Below are 13,195 nucleotides of genomic sequence, written 5' to 3'. Positions count from 1 at the left end.
GGTGATGGGTATTAAAGGGGGCACGTTCTGCATGGAGCACTGGGTGTTATACGCAAACAATGAACCATGGAACACTCCATCAAAAACTAATGATGTAATGTATGGTGATTAACATAACATAATAAAAAAATTTAAATTAAAAAATAATAAATAAATAAAAATATCTTAGGGACTCCATTGGATTAGGAGATTGTGACAGGCTTCTCAGAATTGTTTCTCCCTTTTGAAAAAAAAATACTGACACTCCTTACGCTACCTTGTGTGGTCTGACACGCCAAACAGCCTTTGTTAGCACTTGCATTGGGCAAGTGGGGAGCGTCACTCAGTATAGTTACCCTAAGGCTGTGCCCAGATGGTGATCTCTGAGAAGAGCTCGGCAGGAGCTTCACAAAGCACAGGTTTATTGCCTCCCCTTGGTCAAGAAAAACCTTGAAAGGTCCTCCACGGACTGTAGCTTCTCTAACTCTCCAATCACATCACTCCCCAGCCCCACCCCCCCATCACTTCCCTTTTCCTGCAAACAGATCTGCTCCTGTTATCACACACTCAGTCGTCTTCCAAGGCTCCTGTGTGGAAAGCCTTTTCTCTCTCTGTCTCTCTCAACCCACATCATCCCCCTTTTTAAAGCTTCATTCAATATCTGTTTTCTCTAGGAGAGTGTGCTGACTTATTCCACAAGAACTAGATCACTCATAAAATGTTCACTGCTGCACCACAAACGGGCAGTCTGGATGATGTTATTTTGTCATTTTGGATACATCACACTGAATGGTTCTTGTTCCTCTGTGCTTTTCTTAGACATAATCTCGTAAGAGAAGGAATAACTCTTATGATTTCTTTTTCTCTTCTCTTTCCTTTATCGACATCCCAAAACACGTGCGTGTGCACACACACACACACTTTGTCTAGTTTAATAATTTTATTCAGGGAAAATGAATAAATATAGGTACACAAGATTTCACTAATTCCCCCATTCCTTTCTATACCTGAGATTGTGTTCACCTCAATATAGAATTACTCTCCACTATCAAGAGGATGTTGAAGGACTATGCCATTTGACATGGTTATATGAATTAAAAAAGCATATTGGAAAAATAAGGGCCACTGCTTTATTTCCCAGGAAACTGGATATGTCCTATAAGAGTAACAAAATCATATACCTCACATAGACACCAAAAGAAGTATTTTGCCTTCTCCCTAAAGTATCTGATGAGAACTGTCCCCATGTGGTCATGTCTTCTCAAACTCTATTAGTGGATTAGAGACTCCTAGTCATTACTGCACACAATGTGGTTAATATCACATAAAATGGGTAAAGCAAGTAAGTTTTCTCTAAGTTCATTGTCTAAAGTGGAAAATTTTAAAAAATAGCTTAGGGAGCATTTCTATATCATGGGCATTTTCAAATGGTTCACTCCTTCATTAAGTGATAAATGGGGTCTAAAACAAATCAGGAAAATGTCCCACATCCATACAGATGTTAAGCATAGGAATTGAGCTTCAAATCTGGTCTTTGTACTCCACGTCCAGATCTCTCCATAATAATCACAGATGCTTCAAAAGAAAACATAGATATATTTTCATGACACAACTAAACATAATGCTGTAGATTTTGTTGCTTAAACAAGGATGTGATAAGATGATTAGAGAAGAACCGTATACAGATGGGCTGATATTAAAAAAAAAAAAAATCCAGAAGATAAAAATGTCAAACATAGAAAAAGCAAAAAAAATCTAAGTCAGAAAGACCCAAACTTGGAAGTAAATTAGGACAGTGTTTCACATTAGTCTAATAGGTGATGCTATCTCTCCCACCTTAGGAAATGAATACAGAGGATTAAAACCAAAGAAGCTTCTCTCCTACCTCAGTCTGTCCATTGCTGCCAGAACCCCACGCCTGTTTCTATTGCCGCCAGCCTGCACTGGTTCAGTTGGCTGCCTCTGAAGATTGTTGATAAAGCATTACAGACAGTCCCCGGTTTACAATGGTTTAACTTACGACTTTTGAACTTTATGGTAGTGCAAAAGTGATACGGACTCAGTAGAATCCATACTTCAAATTTAGAAGTTTGATATTTTCTTGAGCTAATGGTATGTGGTGGGATACTCTGTCATGATGCTGGGCAGCCGTGGTGATCATGAGGGTAAACAATCTCTACACTCACAACCATTTGTGCCCATATGACCATTCCGTTTTTCAGTTTTGATACAGTATTTTATAAATTACATGAGATAGTCAACACTTTATTATAAAACAGGCATTGTGTTAGATGATTTTGCCCAACTGTGGACTAATCTAAGTGTTCTCAGCATGTTCAAGATAGGCTAGGCTAAGCTATGATGTTCCATGGGTTAGATGTGTTAAACACATTTTTAACTTATGATATTTTCAACTTATTATGGGTTTATTGGGACGTAAGTCCAAGAAGATTTGTACTTGGTAAATTTACATCCTTTGTCCGCCCTAAAGAGATGGCAGAAATAACTCCCAAAGTATTTCCAGATTTCTCACCTTCTCTAGAGCCTTGATAAACTGTGTCTCATGGTATTATTAGGCTTTCTCTTGTCTTCACTAGGAACTCAGTGCAAATATTCTTCGTAGAGAATGACTTAGAGAAGATGAAATCCAGGAACGTGGTTGGCAGGGGTCTGGGCAGACGGGGGTGGGCATGGAATTATTCACTGATCCTACACACTCATAATTTTCCACATTTAAAGTAGTAAAAGTTCTGTAGGAACAATCAACTCTTCCTCTATTTCTCTGAGAAATCTTGGCTCCAAATTTAGACACTCCAGTCAGCAAAATGAAGGCCTGCAGTTAAACGGACTCAACTCTTTCTGGAAATAGCTTATTGATTCTTGGTACTGGATGATAACTGTTGGGAGGAAAGAAGGCTGGAAGGACCTCTTTCCCCTGTCAATCTCCCTGAGAACAACTACGGTGAAGAGGAAATCCTAACACTCTTACATTTCCAGCAACGATTAGTATTCCAACAATGATTTAGCAACTTTTATAGATTGAGGTCTGGGGAGCTGCCAGGCTGGTCCATCCCTTAATCAGCTCTGGATTTGCGGATGGCGGGGAAGGCTTGTGCAAGCCCAAGTAAGCACTTTCTATGTATCTTAAGAACAGATTGATGTAAGGTAGTTTTGAAGTGTTCTCATTCATCATTCTTCACTCTTCCCAGCTTCTTGAGGTACATGATCTGATCCCACCTAGATCTTATCATTGTCTCTAATTACTCCACTCCCCAAATCCCTGGCTCAAACTAATCACTCAGACTACACCTTTCTCTACTTTTACTTGCTTATCCGTGACCAGCATGAGCCTTGCATGAGAACTGAGTCCTCCAGCTTTTTCATCCCTCTACTCTCTCCCTCCACACCCACCCTTCCTTCTTCCTCTTGGCATACATGGTCCATCATATCATTTCTTGACTATATCCTAAGCTCTTTTTATGTAATCAGATCTGTCTATTTTTTATTTTATAGCCTGTGGATTTTTAGTCTTGCTTAAATTCAACCTCATCTCTAGGTTGTACTTATGGTTTCCTAGATGTCCTCACAAAATGTTAATTTTACCCTTACCACTTTAACTCCTCTGAAGTTCATTTCTCTTTATTGTAAGGTAAAGGCTAATATTCTTTTCATTCAGATGGAAATTTACTTTTGCAAGCACTTATTATAGAATAACAAATTCCTTCCCAGTGAATTTAACTGCCACATGAAATTCTCATGCATCTTTGGACCTAACACTGGATTTTTTATTATATTTTACTAAGCCATTTGTCTACTACCATGTAGATACCATATTGGTCCGTTTATATTTGCTTTCTTGGATGTTCTAAGTCTAGGAAAACATGTTTTTCTATGTTATTGTTTCTCAAAATGTTCTTGGCTAATCTTTGGTATTTGTTCTCCAGGTAAATTTTAAGATTGTTTTATCCAGTTTTACGAACACATACACAAACATATATTATCAGGATTCCAAGTAATAGTTCCCTAAATATATGTCTTTGTTTTGAGGAAGTTACATTTTCTAACGTTAAATCATTCTATCTAAAACAAAAGTCTTTACGTTATGCTTACTCACAGACATGGCGCCTTTTCCTCTCCCTGTTCTTTCCTGAATCATCCGTTTTTCCTCTTTTGGGCATTATTCCCATCAATTTACAAATATTTTACTTAAGTGATGTGGTAACTAAGGGAAGATCACCATCAAGAGGGTTGCTTTTGGGGCGCCTGGGTGGCTCAGTCGGTTAAGCGGCTGCCTTCGGCTCAGGTCATGATCCCAGGGTCCTGGGATCGAACCCCACATGGGGCTTCCCGCTCAGCGGGAAGTCTGCTTCTCCCTCTTCCTCTGTCTCTCCCCCTGCTTGTGAACTCTTTCTCTCTTTCTCTGTCAAATAAATAAATAAAATCTTTTAAAATAAGAAAAAAAAAGAGGGTTGCTTTTTTTCTCTGCTTTCTTCTTCTTTTTTTAAATAATATAACTCGGGCGCCTGGGTGGCTCAGTTGGTTAAGCGACTGCCTTCGGCTCGGGTCGTGATCCTGGAGTCCCTGGATCGAGTCCCGCATCGGGCTCCCTGCTCGGCAGGGAGCCTGCTTCTGCCTCTGACCCTCCCCCCTCTCATGTGCTTTCTCTCTCTCATTCTCTCTGTCTCAAATGAATAAATAAATTTAAAAAATCTTTAAATAATATAACTCCTCCAAGGGGTGCCCAGGTGGCTCGGTTGGTTGAGTGTCCAAGTCTTGGTTTTGGCTCAGGTCATGATCTCAGGGTTGTGAGACCGAGCTCCGCATTAGGTTCCGTGCTCAGTCAGAAGTCTGCTTGAGATTCTCTCTCCCTCTACACCCCCCATCACTGCTCATGCGCTCTCTCTCTCTCTCAAATAAATAAGTAAATCTTTAAAAAAAAATAATAATAATAATAAAAATCCTCCAAGGGTTTTCCTTTTCCTATCTCTATAATTTGTTTGCCCCCTTCTCTCTAAACCTCACTCCCGTGCATGCCCAGGGTGAGGTTGCTGACAAACAATTTAAGTGTCCACTGTCTGGATCATCTTTCATTGTTCTCTTTGATGCCTACCTGACAGTTACCAATAAATTGTCCCAGCTATTAAAGTTTAAGTTTACTAAGTCAAAAAGCTCAATAAATGGATTATTCTAGATTAATTTAGTGTTCTCATTAATTACAAATAAGAGAATTCCTGAAATTATCTTTTTTTGTTTTGTAATGAAGATTACTTTTTTGCCTTAGGAAGTATATTAAATAAAACAGAGTCTTTTTTTGAGAGTCTATATTAATATTTAGGGTATGTGTATAGCATCTTTATATAATAAAGAAAATAGTGGATTGGGAAATTTTTCTAAATAGACATTGACTACAAAATATGCTCTGGAAGTTTTTGGTGGAAATTTTTAAAGTAAAACTTTGAAATAAGCTTATTTGTGTGTGTGTGTTACCTCTTTTTTTCAGCTTTTTGAGGGAAAAAAATATCGCTAATTAAGGGTTCCACTTAGTTGGGTTAAAGTTAATCAGGATTGACTGCACTTGAACTAAAATTCTTAAAGAGACACACATAAACTTGGTTAACTTCTTTCTTTTGAAGCCACATACTGCATTAAAGGTAGTGGTTAAATAACCAACCCATGAAAAATGACAATTTTCTGTTGCCAACATCATTTTAATTGTAAGTTACAATTTCCTCAGCATTTTCTTGTTTGCTGATTTGTAACCAACTTACGTAGCACCTTGGTTTGCTGTTCCAGGTAATGTGTTGGTTTTCCCTCTCCCCATAATTAAATTCAAGTAAATATAACCCCTAACTTACATCTTATAACTAGTAGTTAAGTGTTTGAAATTTTCCATTAGCTATTTTTCTATGTTTAAAAATCTTAATATAAAAAGTTAGGTTAACAATCCATTTCTTAAAAGTCTAATTTATCAGATGGCATATTTCATGTGAACTCAAATCCTTTTATCAATTGTTACATCTTTCACTTTATGTCATATAAGTAATTTCAGCTTTAGGAGGAAAAATTTCAATCCTGGTTTTATTTTACATAAACGCAACTTACATTTTCCAATTCTTTTTCTTTGCTAACTGTAGACACAATCCCCATTTATTTAAACAAACAATGGTTAAGGAAATAGTTTTGCGCTTCTTTGTCCTTGACTCTGCTGTGTATTTCTTTGGTGTAAAATATGCCTAACTAAGTGAGAATAGTTTTCTCTTCTCTGCAAGTGAAATGAATTGCTCATTAAACAATGACATAAAAATATTGATTAAATGTTTAGTTAGCATATGTGACAAAGTGATGTAAGTTCACGATGGCTGAAGCCAAGGAAACAGAAAATGGCTTCCTCTGAAAAAGATCTATTATCTGTTGCTAACTCAGGTTGATTATTCACTAACACCATACAAAAAATAAAAACTCCCAAAGAGGGGTTCGTACATGTACCAAATAACCAGTCATGTGGCATGCTGGTTATAAATGCAAAATCACAGACCTCACCTCTAGAGTTTCTGGCTAGAAAGCTGGAAGTAGGGTACAGTTAACACCACTTTAATAATTTTATTACCTCCCACTACATCTACTCCATTTAATTCTGAAGCAGATGATACATGGGCCAGGCCCTGAGAAAAAAATACACTAGACCCCATGCTTCTGTGTTGCAATGTTTTTCTGCCTTTCTGATTAAAATTCTCGACTAGTAGCAATTTCATACAATTCAAACTAATATTTTCCCTGCCTTATTTATTATATCAAAGCAAAATTTGAATAACCCATAAGTTGGGTAATTTAGTGTTATAGTGGAATAATATCTTGAAGTATTAATCAACATGTATCTGCTATATTTTATGCTACCCTGTGCCTGCATCTATCCACTGCTGGAAGAAATGTACTCATAGACTCAAAGAACAGACTGCTGAGGATCAAAAGCCTACATTTTTATGGGTAAAATCTAGCCAACAAGGGAATTCAAGGCAAAAAAGTACTAGATGACTCAAGTGAAATTTCACTGCTTCTGTCCTCTTCTCTCTCTTCTTTCCCAACCCCAAGATGAAAAATAACTCCAAAAAGTTTGGGGAAAGAAGTGAGTGAGAAAAAGATGTAAGAGTGAGTAGATACAGTGGGGTCTGAGGTAGAGATATCCATGCTCTGCTGAAGGAAGTCTTGAGGGACTTCTGTCTTGAGGGGCAGAGGACTCCAGATATTTTGTGGGAAACAAGTGTAGAAGGAACCTTTGTCTCATTTGGTGGAGATGAAGACAAGGAACGTCCTCAGAGTAGGACTGGATTCAGATATCTCCAGTAAGCCTCATACAATTACCTTACACTAGGAGTAGATGGTTTCCTTTTTCTCTAGTCATCAGGAAGGGGTGAAGAATTATATGAAGCCTCATTGAGTTTCTGTGGTCTCAGCATAAACAAGAAAAACAGCGTGATTTCTGCACACCCAAGAGAGTCCCAAGCATTAACTGAGTCCCAGCATGACCCGTGCAGCCTCTGGACAAGATTCGAGGGTGTCACAGAAGCAGTCTGCATGGGCAAACACACACAGACCAGCCAGGACAAGGCTGCTTCAGAAAATGCCAGCTCAGGGAGAGGGCAGCTACCAGGAACAGATGCCATCCTTAATCACTTGACACTGCAAGCTCCTTGAAATGCTACAGATACAACCCAGGAGAAGAGGGAGTGGGTAATTTTTTGGGTGGGTGGAGGGATGACCACATTTCAAAAATTTATTTCTTAAATATCTGTGCTATGGGGCTAAAATGAAGACTTATTATAAAAATCCAAACTATATCCATGACATTACATTTTAAACCAAGACAGATGATTAAAGCCTTTAACTGTTCCCTTTCAATCCTAGATTGGCATGCTTTTAGTCCATAAACCTCTTTATGAGAAACATATTTGTACTTGCTATGCTATCCCTACAGTCCATCTTCTAGCCCAGGACTGTACTTCTGTCTTAACCACATTAGGAGCTAGAGAAATAGATTCTCTCCTTGGCTTTTTTTTTTTTTTTAATATTTATTTATTTATTTGAGAGAGAGAGAGAGAGAGCAGGAGGAGGGGCAAAGCGAGAGGGAGAATCTCAAACAGACTCCCCGCCAAGCATGGAGACTGACACAGAGCTCCATCTCAGAACCCTGAGATCATGACCTGAACCAAAATCAAGGGTCGGACACCCAACGGACTGAGCCACCCAGGCACCCCTCATCTTGGCTTTTGATGACACACTGCTTCCCTCACTATTTCTGTGAGTGCCACCAAAAGCTATTGCTCAAGAACCCTGTTTTTTATCACTAGTTTCCTCTTCCTATTTTTAGGTATTTCTCAAAGACACTTTTATTCCTGCAATTCATTCCTGACTCTCTGTTCTGACTTCCTGTTCTGTAATAACCAGATGGCAAAACCCACTTCACCCTCACATTTTCACCTGAGCTTCCTGCCATCTTTCATCATTCCCCTTTCTAAGCAGCATGCTTGTATATGTTACTCCTCACTCTAAAATTTATGTGGCTAATATATTTATACTTATATTTGTATCATATTATATTTTCCAGAGGTGACTGTAACAAGAACTCCTGCTGTATGCACTCTCCTGTAATGTGATTTCTCTACATATCCATGGGAGAGGTAAAGTGCATTTTTGCACCCTTTAAATCCTGGGATTGCTCTGATTAATAGAATATCACAGAAGTGACATTGTTTCTCTTCTGGGGGCAGACTTTAACTGGCATGACAGCTTCTGCTTCTTGCCTCTAAGAAGCCAGTTGCTGCAAGAAGTGAAACTATTTTTCTGTGTTAGTCTCAGCTACCTGGAGAGGCCCTGAAAGATAAAACATTATAAGGAGAGACCAAGAGGCCAAGGAGGACTGAAGTTCCAGACATGTGGGCAAAGAAACCATCTTGGATATCTATCCATCAAAACTTCAGATGGTATGAGAGACTCCAAGAGATGCCTACCCTGGAAACCTACATAACCATGAGAGATAATGACACTTGGTTGTTTTAGACCACTCAACCTTGAGGTGGTTTGTTATGCAGTAATAGATATCAGAAACAAAGGATAACCATCATTTGCCTTATTAGTTTCTCATTGTGAGTGAAAGCAAGGAAAGCATTCCCTGAGGAAGTGATGATTGAGCTCGGTGTGAAAGAGAAATAATAGCTAACTCAGAGAAGCAGGGAGGAAAAAGAATCACAGGTAAGAGGGGAAAGAAGGTCATTCAACTGGAATAAAGAGAGCAAGAGAAAACATGGTGAGATGGTGAGTTGACACCATGGCCCACATGCCTTCCAAGCTCTGGCACTTCTAAAGAGAAACCACTCTAGCCCATGATGGTCTTTTCCTTTCCCTCATGGGTCATTGTCATTCCACTCATTTAGAATGTACTGATATACTTTCTTGGGAGGATCAGTACACAGTTACATTGCAATCATGTTAACTTAATATCCCCATGTGTGTATATCACACTAAAGTATAAACTGCAAACTAGCAAATGGTATGTATAGTATGTGTAATGGTGCTATGGATATACTAGGTGTTCAATGAATATATGTTAAATTAAATATATATTTCATGGATGTCAATGAAATGATATATGTTTTCTAAGCATGATGTATATCACTTGTCCCTCAAAGGCTAAATCTTTTTGCCCTACAGCAAAACTATTCAAAACTCTCTTTCCTCTTATATTTCTAGTCAACAGGGTGACTTAAAAAATGACCTAGATATCGTTTGGCAGCTACAATAAGTTGTGGTGAATTAGTCATCGAATCTTTAAATCACTCTGGTTCTGCCACAATGTGAAGACTCTACATTTTGCGAATTCACAAAATATTAGAGCCAAATTTTATCTGAATATATATCTACTTTGATGACATTTTTAAAAATAAAGCTTCACGAATTGAGCATAAGGGACATCAGATCTCCCTCAGTTCTGAGGATTACAGTGATGAGGATGGAGAATGTGGAATTGGTGACAAGCCATTGGCCAGGAGGTAAAAGAACAAACACAAAAGTATTTATCTGTAGGGTTTTGCTCCATGACTAGATTCTTGTGTCCTTGACTACATCCTGCTGTTTGTTTCTCATCACTGTGATCATTGATGAGAACTTCACAGCAGAATGGACCCAGGGTGACCAGAAAAGAGTTTTGACTCCATTGTTCTTCCATGTACCTAACAAAATGCCTGAGAGATAGAGAAAATAGAACTGAGTGAGAATGAGAAAAGATTTAAAGGAGAGGCAAAAGAAAAGAAATGTATTGTCCACATTTTGTTTTCAGTAAGAACTTCATAAATATACACATAAGTGACGTTTTTGTCACTAACATGTTTGGATCTGGATTACTTCCAATAGGAAAACATAAATAAAGATGAACATAGCTTTGCAAATATTCTAATGGTAACTGCATCTATAGGTAATTCCTAGCCTTCTCAGTGTTGAGAGAGCAGAAATAATCAATGAATATGAATAAATTAATAAAATTACCAGTAAGCTTTTTTAACCAGAAGTCTAAACAATGAGTGGCTCATTGACTTTTGTAATCCAATATATAGATGTATTTCGGATCTATATCTTTTGATCAAATTGTTATAATTCCAAAGGATTTAGAAAATATAGAAGCTATTTTATTGACCTAATATTTCTGCTTTTCTAAAGTATGACATTCAAAATTATCAGTCTGTTTGGAATTAATAATTTCAGAGAGAGATGCTAGGGGACATTTTGGCACCAGAAGTTACAACAGTGCTTCAATATATGAAAGGTCTACCACAGAAATTTAATTATTGCTTGCCTCTATGGTTCTATGTCTAATACAAAAAGAATTGACTCATCTTAATTTTGTGTCTAATCTCTTTAGTATATATACTTTCCTCACATTTTTATTTATCCTATTTCTCCACATTGCTTTACTTGGTATAAGCTCACTTTTATTAAAAATGTATAAACACAATTATGAGAGGTTCTGATTTTCAGAAACGAATGTACAAAAATTCAGTTTACACATGTGTTATGAAGACATTTTTGCTTGTAATTCTTTAACAACCAGCATCTTGGTAGCGTGCTGTAAAAGACACAATTCTTGCCATTCCACTGAAAGTGCTCCCCTGCACAGCAGGTCATTGCCTCTGTCCTAATAAAAAGGAATTTTAAATATTCCTAAAACAACTTATGTTCTGCTAAGGAGATACACGGGAGGGTTTTGTTTGCTTTGTTGTTGTTGTTTTAGCGTCCTAAGAAGAGCATAAAGAGCAGGTGTTTGTTAGTTCTACTTAATGCTTGAAGGAACTGGAATTCAAAAAAGTTAAAGGACTTCTGTTGTCACAGAATGAAAATCAGAGGCACAAAATTCCTCCTGGAAGACCTACTTACTCTGTGTCAGGTCCAGTTTTAAATTCCACCTTTCTGTGAGAATTTGCTATTGACACCTCTTGATTCTATGTTGCATTAAGCTAAGAATTCTAATATCTCAGCTACAAAATGATTGCCACCTAGGTGATATCTCTTCATGCCTTGGTACAGAGGTTATATGTGAAGGCTTGACCATCACCTCACTTTTTCAAAAACCCAGTATTTTGAGCAGTCTAGACTTGTGATGAGAGCTATGTTGCCTACTTATCATTAATGAGACATATGTAAATCAAAGAAAATATTCAAAATGTTAAGCAGATAATCATCTTTCTCACATAAAACTATTTTTGCATGTCTTCATAGGTATATAACTGTCCTTGCATTACTTAAATATTTTTATCAGGTGTTGCCTAGTGGCAAATAAACACTGCATGTCAAAATTAGAGCATAGAAATAACCACACGAGCCCAGGGGGATAGTGAAATTGCATTTTCAACATAATTAGCTCTCTAATTATAAGGCCCAGCTTAGTCAATGTATCTAAAATATAATTAATTATGATTTATTTAAACACTGCTTAAAATACATTATTCTTTATTTCTTAAAAGCCAAATTAGAAGGAAAAATTTAGTTTTAAAACCAGCAGTGTTTATAAAATCTTATTATAATTTTTTTTTTTTTTTAGATTTTATTTATTTATTTGACAGAGAGAGACAGAGTGAGAGAGGGAACACAAGCAGGGGGACGGGAGAGGGAGAAGCAGGCTTCCCGCAGAGCAGGGAGCCCGATGCGGGGCTTGATCCCAGGACACTGGGATCATGACCTGAGCCGAAGGCAGATGCTTAACGACTGAGCCACCCAGGCGCCCCTTATTATAATTTTTTAAAGCTCAATGCAATAATTACAAAGTTAGCAGCAATTGCCCAAATGCAATTTTAAGAAGAAAACATCATGCAATATAAAGGGGTTTAAATTACAAGAAATAAAAAAATCTGCTTGTGTCAAATCGACTCATAGTAGAAACATTCCAAATATCTTCACATCAACAAATTCTGATCATAATTTGCATATTTATTATGGTAAAAATCATATAACATAAAATTTTCCATCTTAACTATTTCTAAGACCACAGCTCAGTAGTGTTAAGTATGTTCACATCGTTGTGTACCCAATCTCCAGAACTTGTTCGTCTTGCAAAATCAAAGCTCTATACCCATTGAACAACTCCCAGTTTGCCTAGTCTCCGCTCCCCACCAAGCTTCCTGCAACCACCATTCTGCTTTCTGTTTATAAATCTGACTCCTCTAGATACCTTGTATAAGTGGAATCACACAGTAATCATCTTTTTGTGATGGGCTTATTTTACTTAGCATGATGTCCATGAGGTTAATCCATATTGTAGCATATGTAAGAATTTCCTTCCATTCTAAATGAAATAATATACTACATTTTGTTTATCCATTCATCCGCTGATGGACACCTGGGTTGTTTCCACCTATTGGCTATTGTGACTAGTGCCTGCTATGAACATGGGTGTGCAGATATCTCTTCAAGACTCTGCTTTTGATTCTTTGATATATATCCAGAATACACACACACACACACATCTAGAAGTGGAGTTGCTGGATCATATGGTAATCCTATTTTTAATTATTTCAGGAACCACCATACTGTTTTCTGTTGTAACTGTGCATTTTACATTCCCACTGACACAGAGGTTCCAATCTCTCTGCATCCTGGATAACACTTGGTTTCTGTTTTTTCAATAGGAGCCATCCTAATGGGTGTGAAGTGATACCTCATTATGGTCTTGATT

General features: G+C 37.6%; 1 long non-coding RNA gene across 1 annotated transcript in view; it reads left to right on the top strand.

Annotated features, from left to right (window-relative positions):
- LOC145720328 (uncharacterized) overlaps positions 1–13,195 on the top strand; it is a 40,813-nt gene that overhangs the window by 12,980 nt on the left and 14,638 nt on the right. The window contains exon 2 of the long non-coding RNA XR_014143245.1: positions 8,582–8,654. This is a non-coding gene — a long non-coding RNA (uncharacterized LOC145720328). The remainder of the gene's footprint in view (positions 1–8,581; positions 8,655–13,195) is intronic.

The sequence above is a fragment of the Leptonychotes weddellii genome, chromosome 2 (genome assembly GCF_054177405.1).
Source record: "Leptonychotes weddellii isolate Sample4059 chromosome 2, ASM5417740v2, whole genome shotgun sequence".
In the NCBI taxonomy this organism is placed as follows: domain Eukaryota; kingdom Metazoa; phylum Chordata; class Mammalia; order Carnivora; family Phocidae; genus Leptonychotes; species Leptonychotes weddellii.
This window is presented reverse-complemented; position numbering and strand designations above follow the sequence as displayed.